We start from the raw sequence: 12,086 nt of genomic DNA, 5'->3' as shown, positions 1-12,086 counted from the left end.
TTGAACAGACCTAACTTGCCAATTGCAGAAATTCCTAACATGCTAACAGATTTAAAGGTTATATGGTGATTAGATATTCATTATATATCAAAGAGTCTTTTTTTTTTCAATTTATAAAGGAACTTGATGGGATATGCATTATCTCAAGTGGTGAAATGTTCATGCAAATTTCTTTTTGAGTATTGTTTTTTTTTTAAATATCTAAAAGGTGCAATCGCCATTTTTTTTCCGATATAACACAGTGTGTCCATCATGTTAAATTTATAATGGTCTAATTACTGTCAATTTGAATTTATTATTAATGAAAACAAATCGTTTAGATGATAGTTTGTCAATAAGATTCGTTTGTTGGTGAAAAAATAACATACAAGTGTGACGAAAGTGTCTTCATTATTTTGAAATATTATTCTTATTTGTGTTACCGATGATAAAATACAACTTTTTAATTTTCGCTAACTTTTAATGTCACTCGAGGTCACCGTGAACTCTCAGCTGTCATGAATTAATACTTAGAACAAATAGTTGCATTTCGTGAATAGTATTCTTCTGAGATGACAACACTGAAAGTTATTAAAAAGATCGTCGATGTCAAATAATGACTAATTACAGACAGTTGGAAGAACAATGACGTGATCACAATATTTGACTATCTTGCATATTTGTTAATATCATTTGCATTGAATTAAAGCAGAAACAACACTTCCGTTTTATTCATTTATGGTGCTGATTATCTTATCATCCAATCATTTGAGTATTGTATATTTTGTGTTTATAAGAATTTAATGTTGAAATAAATTATGGATTCATTCTTTGGAAGTTGGAGCTGAAGGTAACAGCTAGGCCTAGACAAGGAGCTTCCATCTGCTCCGTGGCTACTTCTAAATGATCCAGGTTAACCATGAACATTGTGTGTAGTTTGAGTTAATTCCCTTTCAGGTTCAAGTCGATCCCGTGTACGTACGGAGTGGAGAGAGAGTAATCACAGGGAACTCAAGCTCATTTAGTTCTGTTTACAAATATAAACAAAACAAACAAACAAGTAAACAAACAAACCAACAAACAAAAACAAACAAACAAACAAATAAATAAATAAATAAATAAATAAATAAATAAACAAACAAAATAAACTGAGAAATGAGTAGATACATACATGAGTAAACGAAAACAAACCAACGAACAACCAAACACTGCCCCATATATGTGACCATTTCGGGGGGGGGGGGCAGACTAAAAGACAGGTACACAAGAAATAGTAATAAAATAAACAAAAGATACATAAATAATGATAAATCAAACAGACAGACAGACAGACAGACAGACAGACAGACAGACAGACAGACAGACAGACAGACAGACAGACAAACAAACAACTGAAACTTCCACACACTAAATTACAATTTACTCAACCAACCTAATGCTATATACACAACAGGACCATTTTCTCTTCACTTCGTTCTACATTTGAAAGTGACTTTTCCATTGACTCGTGTATTTTGTGACGATTCAGGGATGGAACAAGTGGTCAAGAATGTGATTGTCCTTTTCTATAGACGATCCAAACACCGTTTACAAATATTGCTACGCCTATAATGAAAGGTGTCAATGTTTTCTAACTTAAGAGCCTGAATAAAATGAGTAAATTGTACGGTGTGTCCTCTTTTTGAACACTCCAATGTCGACCTCAGTTTCATTTGTGTGACGTGCGCCCTCCTTGGACTAAAGGACTAAAGAAATGTAAATGGGCTAAATGATTTTCATTCTTTGAGCTTTTTGTATGTCGTTGAATATTTCGTTTTAAACATACAATTCAATTCTATTCAATTTATTGCATTACATCTAGATCTCTTTACCAATGAGCACACCGTTAAATAACAATACAAAATGACGTAACAACAGAGCAACTAAACAGCATGTTTAAGTACTGAAATATTTCGTTTTAAACATACACATGAGTAGAATGTATAATTGTTTAGTAAACAAGCAATTGAATATTTTAAAAGTCACTCCATCTTGATGTCAGTTTGGTGGTGTGATTGCCACACCCTACCACAGAGCTACATTGAGAATTCTAAATGGAGCAAAATATTACACCCATAACTCTAATTCTCGACAAGTGTCACTTATTATTGGCTGTCACAATCAACGGACGCGAACCATACACGCCCATCAAAAGAACAAGTCCTGGTACATATTAATAGTGTGCATTATTTGTATTTATCACACCACGGTGTTTAAACGTAACCTACATAAATTAGCTATTAATACGACATTCTATCTTTTAGGCAGGCCAAAATAGCATTGCTCCGGACTGCAAGCTGATACAAAGAAGGTAAGAAATTGAACAACGTATCAAACGTCTCTGCTTGCTTCTTTTACTGTTTCGATAATGCTACATGACCTTGACGGTAACATCGTCATAGAGTGCCTATATATGAAACTGCAGTGATTGTTTTAGAGAGCATTGTATACTTTTTTTCTCTCCTAATGTTGGACTACGGTATTACGTATGAATATACACAGACGAAAAATGTCTGTCTCTGTAGTTTTAAATAGTTGTATTTTGGGACTATTAACATCGAATGAATGGTCATAGTGTGTTTATGATAAGGATGCCATGGATGTCCTTAGACTAAACATATGATGCCATAATTTGTTAAGCAACTTGATTCAACATCCAGGGCTGTATGTGTGGGCACTAACTCAGCACATGAACGCAGTACCCCCACAATGTTTATTCTGTCAAGAATTGTGACTGTATGTGTGGGTACTGACTTGTTAACAGTCCTAAAGGTCAGCCAAAAGTGTCCCAACGACTGTTGTCCTGTGATGTAGCTTGTCACCAGAGGCATTACACCGCACCTTAGTCTAGCTACTTAGCCTCGGGTGTTCTACCGAAACAATACGATAAGCGACGATAGCTAGCGAGGGTGGAACACCGAAGGCGGCGATCACTCGGAACAAAAAAAGGGACACAAAACTATTGAAATAGAGGTAAATAAAGCAATTAGCCGCTTTCACCACATCAGATTTTAATCAGATTGGGGTGACCCCTCCCGCACCCTCCCCACAAGAGATCACGGTGATGCTTCATAATCAAGATTGCAATGGAAAACCCATATCTCCAAGTATAGGTTTACAGCCAAATGTGTGATCTCTCCCTGCAAAGCTCTAAATTGGCATCTACTTGTAAATAAATCTCTTATTCAGTACGGAAGCAGAAGTCGGTTGCCATTTTTAGTTTAATGTAATGTAATGTACCGTATATGTCCAGAAAGTGGTAACAAGCGGGGATGGGTATGGGAGAGGTGAATGGGTACCGCCAACTTACATAATCAAACTGTTCAGGCTACTGGGGGGCGCGGGGGGGGGGGGGGGGGCTACCGACATTTTTGTTTCATTTCAGAGGCTGCTAAAAAAATGACCAAATATATTCCTACTCAGGTCTCTAATCAACCATACGCTATCTTAACTTGTTTTTACAGAAATGTGATTTACATTATTTCTCCTTGATGCTGTTTTCTACGCAGCCCAGTGCAGTGTGCCTACGTGTGAAGTATCCCTTAGACCAATAAATATCTAACTAAAATAAACATAAGTACATGTCTACAAATACCATTAATCATCAGCTGTTTTTACAAACATCAGACCACCCTCTGCTCATACTTGACTTCTGGTATATTGATGAAGTCCTACTATTCAAACACAAAGGCAACATTGTTTTTCCCACATTATTCATTATTATATTATAGCATTACCAATTCCAGTGAATTTTGTGACGTCATCGCTGTACATTATTACTGATAATGTACTCCGTCATTGGGCATCGCGGCCCCGGAACGAGCATAACAATACATGCTTATTTGTTCTGTTTCTTCATACGACTAGGTTTCTTTTCGAAATGTATGTTGTTACTTATGATTGTCATTTCCACTGTTTAAAAATACAACGCATTCATGAAACAAATTTGTGTTCACAGCAGTTCATTGAAGTGTATATGTGTGTGTACGTGTACGTACGTGTGTCGCTATGATTAGTATTCAGCTTCCGGGCCGAACATGGCAGACGATGTTCAGCGCTGTGTATATTATACGTTGTTTTGCGTTTCTCGGTCTACAAATTCACTGGAATTGGCAAAACTATAAAATAATAACAATAATGTATGCCCTCCCAGTCCATAATGGACTCAAGCAAACTTTGCACTCCATAATGGGCTCGGCTGTCGCCTCGCCCATTATGTCGTTCAAAGTTTGCTTTCGTCCATTATGGGCTGAGAGGGCGTACATTATTGTTTAAATATAACTCGTGGGGGCATATTATTCCGCCATCATTTTTTCTTCATTGTGCTGAAAAATAGTCCTGACAGTGGGGGTTGTCGCTATTACTTTTCAAATAGAAGTTATCAGGCCACTTAGACCACTTCGTGTTTTCATTGTTTGAACAATGGAGGATTTATAGCTAGGTTAATATTTAAATGAATAGTTCATTTCCTTGTCATGATTTCCTGAGGGGTCGAAGAGAGCGAGTCTGTGTAAATAGCCAGTTCTCACAGTGGCACAGTGTAACTCTAGACACTCTCAACACTCACTGCTGTCAAGCACACGAACGCAGTACTCCCACAATGTTTATTCTGTCAAGAATTGTGACTGTATGTGTGGGTACTGACTTGTTAACAGTCCTAAAGGTCAACTGCAGCCAAAAGTTTCCCTGGCATTTCAACGACTGTTGTCCTGTGATATAGTTTGTCACTAAAGGCAACACACCGCACCTTAGTCTAGCTGCTTAGCCTCGGGTGTTCTTCCGAAACAATACGATAAGCGACGATAGCTATCGAAGGTGGAACACCGAATGCGGCGATCACTCGAAACAAAAAAAGGGACACAAAACTATTAAAATAGAGGTAAATAAAGCGATTAGCCGCTTTCACCACATCAGATTTTAATCAGATTGGGGTGACCCCTCCCGTACCCTCTCCACTAGCGATCACGTCGATGACACTTCATAATCAAGATCGCAATGGAACAACTGTATCTCCAGGACTGGTATAGGTTACAGCCCAATGTGTGAACTATTCCTGCAAATCCCTTGGTATCTATTCAGGGCCGTAGCCTGACCAATTGCCAAGGGGGGGGGGGACTTTGTCTTTGTGCAATCTTTCATTTAAAATGTAGAAAAGTGCTAATTTACATACATTTGCATGCAATTTGTTACCATATTTCAAATTCTTCGCCAACCGTAGATGGCGCTGTTTGGAACCATCCCACGATGCAAGACACGGAAAACCTTTTTGATGGTGTTCCTGTTGATTTGTACAGTATTAGTTATCTTCAGTGTTGTACCAAAAGGAGGATTATTGACGTATACACTACGGAAAAATGTATGTGATGAAGAGAGGACTGGATTTACACTAAATATTACTCCGGCGATATCAAGGGGAGTCAACGTTTCATTGAAAAGCATAAATCAGGTTAGAAAATTGTTTTCTGTTAAGTTATCATTATATATATACACGACTATAAACGTCAGTCTTATTTCTTAACCCAAAATTTATAGATCTATAGAGCTACACACCTTCCTCGGTGTTTATATATATATATATATATATATATATATATATATATATATATATATATATATATATATAATGTATATAGTTATGGTAGTACTGGAAGTCTTTCTTGGTTGTAACTCTCGATGATCGCACCATGCGTGAAACTCCGAGTTACAACCAAGAAAGAGTTCCAGTACTACCAAAACTATTACGCTCTGCCACTGCGGTATAGAGCACTGTCTTAGCAGATTGATACTCACCGAGTTATATACATATATATATATATATATATATATATATATATATATATATATATATATATATATATATATATATATATATATATATATATATATATATATATAGTTTTGGTAGTACTGGAACTCTTTCTTGGGTGTAACTCGGAGTTTCACGCATATTGCGATCATCAGACACTCACGCTCTGCCACTGCGGTATAGAGCACTGTCTTATAGCAGATTGATACTCACCGAGTTATATATATATATATATATATATATATATATATATATATATATATATATATATATATATATATATATATATATATATATATATATATATATATAATTATAAATGACAAGTTAGAAATGTCAGCCTTACTTCTAATACCAACAATTATAGAGTTACATTTCGGTGTGGCCAGCACACCTTCATCGGTGTTGATATGTATATAACACAAAAGCGCGAAACACCGAGTTACGATTAATAACCTTCTAATTTTTTTTGATTAACTTAAAATTTTGGTCAGTCATCAAACACAGAGAAAGATAATTACGAGTCAAACATCGCAAGAGATATACCAAGCTACACTGAGATATGTCGACTGAATAAACGGTAGGATAGAAATCAAACTCCTACAAAGTTGAACGACTACTCTCCTTTTTATATCCACAAAATTAAAGATATATTTCACCGACGGTTGTCTATTTTCAAACAAAAGTATTAGGTGAGTCATAAATATCACGACTATTACAAATCGACCGATAATCTCAACCCATTTATCCCATTAAGTTGTCTGTTGATATTTGCAAACCATTTGTCGTTACAGAAACATTCTGCGAAGGAAGAGCAAGTAAAGTCTGTCATCGCTATGGATGGTAGACGTCGTTATTTAGCTCCACTGCATACATATTTTGATGGCGGACCAAACTGGGCGTATTCAACATTTCGAATGGAACTTCGCTTAGCATTGCTACAAAACCGAACTATCGTAGCAACACCTTTCCGAGTCCATGACCGGCTACAAATTGACATAGCGCACGCCATGAGGACTTTGGAAGACACATTTGATGTGTCCAAAATACGAGAAATTGTGCCAGTCGTTTCCATTGAGGAATTTTACAACGATTGCAAAGATGAAATCACCCCTGATTTAAAATGGAAACCATTCCAGATGATTCAAGACAAAACTATGGATAACCGTGACAGGTTTTCAAAAATGCGACGTGTAGTCGCCAGTATCGGTAAGGATTTCCCACTCAAAGTTGGCGTGAGAAAGAATTCTCCACCAGAAGCGAACAAAAAATTCTTAGATGGGACTTGGAATACTCGCTGCCTGGCTTTATATTTCGAGGAAGATATAAGGTGGTTGAAAACGTGGAAGGACGATCAACTGTATGCCCAAGTAAATCAACATTTAGCATGGGCACCCTACATCCGGGGCATGGTTGACAGTGTATACAAGAAAATATGTGATGGGAAAGATTTCCCTGTATTGCACTGGAGAAATAGGACAGGAGAGGGGTAAGTAAACACCACTACCAACAACAACTTAACATCAATAACAATAACAACAAGAATAACATTAATGATTCTGCCATATCTAGACGATCTGGGGATCAAAGTTCTGAAATGAAAGAAAATACTTCAATCAGCTAAGGATAAGTCACGTGATAAACACTCTTACGTCACAATTGTTTTCCGACTGAATTAATGAATGAATAGTATGAAATGTTTAGACAAATTAACAGAATTTATGAACAAAGGTGGAAAGAGTAATGGTGATATAGAATTGTTTGGCGTCCATGTCGAGCAACACAACTCGAATGACGTAGACACGTGTTGTCATGTTATAGATCTACCAGGGTATATAACCCATATTTTGTGTTGAAAGACGTTAATTTTGTTCATAATTATTGTATTATTAGTTGTTGTGCTACAATAATTGTCTTTGCTCAGTCAAGGAAAATACGAGTGACCCCAAAGTCACTACGAGGCGAAAGACGAGTATTCTTAGACTAGTTCACCCAAGAAACAAACATGTTTGGTACAGAAGATCTGCCCATAACTTGTTTCTTTCAGATGTTTACTCAATACACCTTGGGAAAAGAAAGTTTGCAAAGCGACGAATTTATCAATAATGTCCCAGTTGGTTGACTTGATGGTTGATAGTTTTGTCGAATACATGCACTCACAGAAATATCAATGTATTTATCTGGCATACCCACCATACGAACAGGTATGTATGACGAAATTTTTAATAGGCCATTCCAGACTGCAAACAGGAAATTGACAATACAGCGCCCTCACTCAAATGGGGGTATCATCACCTCATAGTACGGCGTATTTAAGCGCTGTGTCCCTTGTTATTCTGTAGAAGTGTAAATCATAGATGTTTTTCGTATTGTTCAGACATCGAGGAAAGCATCAGTGCTCTATGATTGATTAACCGTGTAACCTATACCATGTATACCCCCACGATACACACAGGCAGGAAGTAGAGCGCCACCATGTCACAGTTTGAAAATGCCAATTGTCTAGACAGGTGATAAATTAGTTATTTACCCCATACACGATTTGTTTTTGTATCAACAGCTGGTCAATTATCTTAAAAGGGAACAAAAGCGAAACTGCTTTTGTCTTAGATACATATCTATATATGGACAGGGTGACCCAGTAAAAGTCACTTTCACCAAAACTGCATCGTGCAACCTCACTGTAATAGAGTAATACAACTTCGGCATTCTGGGAAACAAGCAAAGCTAGAAACTCCAAAGCAATTATAAGGTTATTAGTGCATATCTTGTGTATCTTTGACAGGAGTTTGTTAACAAATTGGAGGTCAAGGTCCCAAAGATATTTTCTTTGAAAGATCTCCTTGAGATGTCTCCTGAAATATCTCGTTACAAGAATGAAAACTACGTTTTATCTATTGTGGAACAAGAAATTGCTGTCCGTAAGTATATTGTTAGTCACGTGATTAGAGTCAACTTGCAAGGCAAGTCACGTGACATTTATCTCACACCACGATAATCGTTTGTGATAATATGAATGTTAAGTGGTGGCATATACAAGCTAACGCTCAATTGAAATAGGACCATTCGGAAAAGTTGCCATCCGGTGGACTGTAATGAATAATGTACAAACTTAAAGGGAATGTCTCACCACATGACATTGCTATTTCTATTGATGAAATAAATGTGTGACAAGTGATTTATACCATTTTTTGAACTCAATTGTGTTTGGTATAGCTTAAAAATCGGTTTTAACTTCCGATATAACAAGTTCATGACTGTATAAAGTCGCCATTTTGCCCTTAAATACAGCGCCCACCGGTGTTCTTTTTGAGATATTGTGACGTCAAATCATCCTATCCCTGAGTGAAAAGTATACCGTGTAAGCACTGTAATGAGCTGACAATCTTTTATTTTCCCAGTATTCGACGGCCATATTGGATTCTAAAATGACTGATATCATATTAAACTCTGTTTTATTATATATTAAATTCTGACCCAAGAAATATAGGGAAGCTAACTCAGAAGGAGATATGACACTTTTAATGTTGATCCAAAGCTAATCCAAAACATGATGTAATAGTCAAAATATTGTGGAGCAAATGTATTACTGTGATACAATTGCAGGTTTTGCCGGATACCCTTATATAGAAATCTAACCAAATAATTTCTTTTTAAATTTTAATACAGTTTATTTGCGTTTCCAGGCCTCCGGCCAATTAGCAAGCAATTACACTTTGAAATTAGAAAAAAAGACGTATATAAAACTTGAATACAATGTAAACATAACAGATTTAATATAAAGTGTTTAGTCGTAATGTCTTTACGATATATCGACACGTTTCTAAAGACATTATCATCTTTGGAACATATCAGACGGTTATAATTACAAATATTGGAATAATGAGATGTTGTTCAAATCATTAGGAATACATTTCATGCCTAAATCATAAATCTTAGAAGCTTACAAGATTCAACACTATAATCTATACCCTCACGTCTACCAAATTAGTATTACCGCGACAGACGGAAATTCTTGATCATAAAACACGGCTTTTAATAGAAAAATGAGGACGTCAGATGAGAATGTTGCCATCTTCCTTATTTAGGACCGATTATTAACCCATTCTCAGACCGAATGAATATGTCTAAACTTTGATCTAGTTGTAGTACTTAAAAAACAAAGTCGCAGAACATAAAGTGTTGTGTATTGTACTATCAGTAGCACGTCTCCCAATGAATACATACAATTCAGTGTGTGAATATATGCAAAGTTCCAGCTTAGAAATGCAAATACAATGCCTCTGCATCTATATATATATGGCGTTCTCTTGTTAATTATCATAACAATTGATTTATAATTCATTTGCATAAAGTTTAGCTTGGTTAGTCACCTCTCACAAATAGGCACATGTATAAATTAAATAAAATGTTTCATTTTTACTCTCTTTACAGGAGCTAAGTTATTTATCGGTTGGAGGGAATCTAGTTGGACTAGGTTGGTTTACTATATGCGACATGGTTTGAACAGACCCAACTTGCCAATGCCAAGAATTCCTAACATGCCAAAAGTTTTACAGGTTATTTGGTGATTAGATATTCAATGTATATCAAAGAGACTTTTTCATTTACTTTTAAGATTAATCATAATAACTTTTTGTATGATATACTTTAACTCAAGTCGTGAAATATTGATGCAAATTTGTCCATTTCATGACACGCCACTTTAGGAGGTGTTTTTTTTAAAGAAATGATCTAAGGTGCAATCGCCATTTTTCAATATGATACAGTGTGTTCATCATGTTTTATTCATAATGGACTAATTACTGTCAATTTAAATTGATTATTAATTAAAACAAGTCGTTTAGATGATAGAGTTGTCAATATGATTCGTTTATTGGTAGAATAAAATGTACAAGTATGTCGAACGTTTAACGTGTCTTCAATATTTTGAAGTATTGTTCACGTTTGACATAAAACCTAAAATAGTTTGTGTCTACAGGAGAGTGTGTGTTACCGAGAGCTAACGTAATTATAAACATAGTTAACACCAGAGTGTTACTACTTCAACTTTTCAGTTACATAATAACAGAGTAACATCTAAATACATAATTACCATTGAAACCTATCTAAAATCTACAAAATATAGGTCCTGGCATAATGTCCATGATATTACTTGTATAGAATATAATAAGGAGATAAAACACTAGGAACGCAGAAATGAAAGATGTATGTTGGTTTACAGCAACGGCTAGCAGCTCATCAGGTAATTACATTTCATTGACCCTTCCATATCACGTGATTGACGAATCTTCACACACCTGTTGCAAGTTAGAGTATGCGCAAGGAGAAATGCAGAGAACACTTTATATTGGCGCATTTACAAAATTGTACATTTGTGGAAATGGATATGAGAACAGCGGCCACAACGGCTGATGTTTTAAACTTTTAGTCTACCTAGACTACAATTATATTAGTTGCTTGGTTAAATCAAGCTTAGCATACCAAAATTTCATTTCAAGATCTTTAACTACGCCAGCCGTTTTCGAGAAAATGGACATACACAGACACCCATTATCCCACTCTAAAATTTAACCTTCCATTCCATTCCATTGCATTCCATTCCACGGAAGGTAAAAATGAAAGCAGCAATTGGTCAATATTTACAGAGCTAAACGGAACAGGTTTGCAGTGGAGAAGACGGAAGTGGAAACATATTGAAAACTTAATTATTCTTAGGTTTTATACTGCATAATATTAAATCAGCGGATGTTGTATTGTTGTTCATTGTTAACACTGACCGAATGCTTAATAATTGCTTATGTATTAATGAGCCTAGTTTAACAAAGATATAAGGACAATGGTCCATTGTAACATTGAATCGTTAATTAATGGCCAATGTTATCATACACATAGGTGCTATGATTGTATCCATAGGTAGTGTAGCCTCTACTGCAGGGTTGATATTTTATAAAGTTTGTACACCTTTTCAAGTTTCACTTGTATCACATGTTATACATAAAGACGCCATAAAACTGTTCTTATCGAACAGTAAAATGTAAAACACGCTTGTTAATGCTAGCTTGTCACTAGATGTAAGGGCAATTAATGGTAGCACGCCAGATTAATGGCGAACAATGCACAGACAATAACTAAAGAGATTCTCAAAATTTCTCGCGGCTTCTCCGTAATAGCTTCTAAAACCTATCTTCGACAATGAGGTGGATGGCAGCTATGTAAATGTATTTGTGCACGCCTTCCCTGACTGTCTGCCTGTACTTGC

This window comes from Glandiceps talaboti, chromosome 9 (genome assembly GCF_964340395.1).
Source record: "Glandiceps talaboti chromosome 9, keGlaTala1.1, whole genome shotgun sequence".
Lineage (NCBI taxonomy): Eukaryota > Metazoa > Hemichordata > Enteropneusta > Spengelidae > Glandiceps > Glandiceps talaboti.
Note: the sequence above shows the minus strand (reverse complement) of the source record.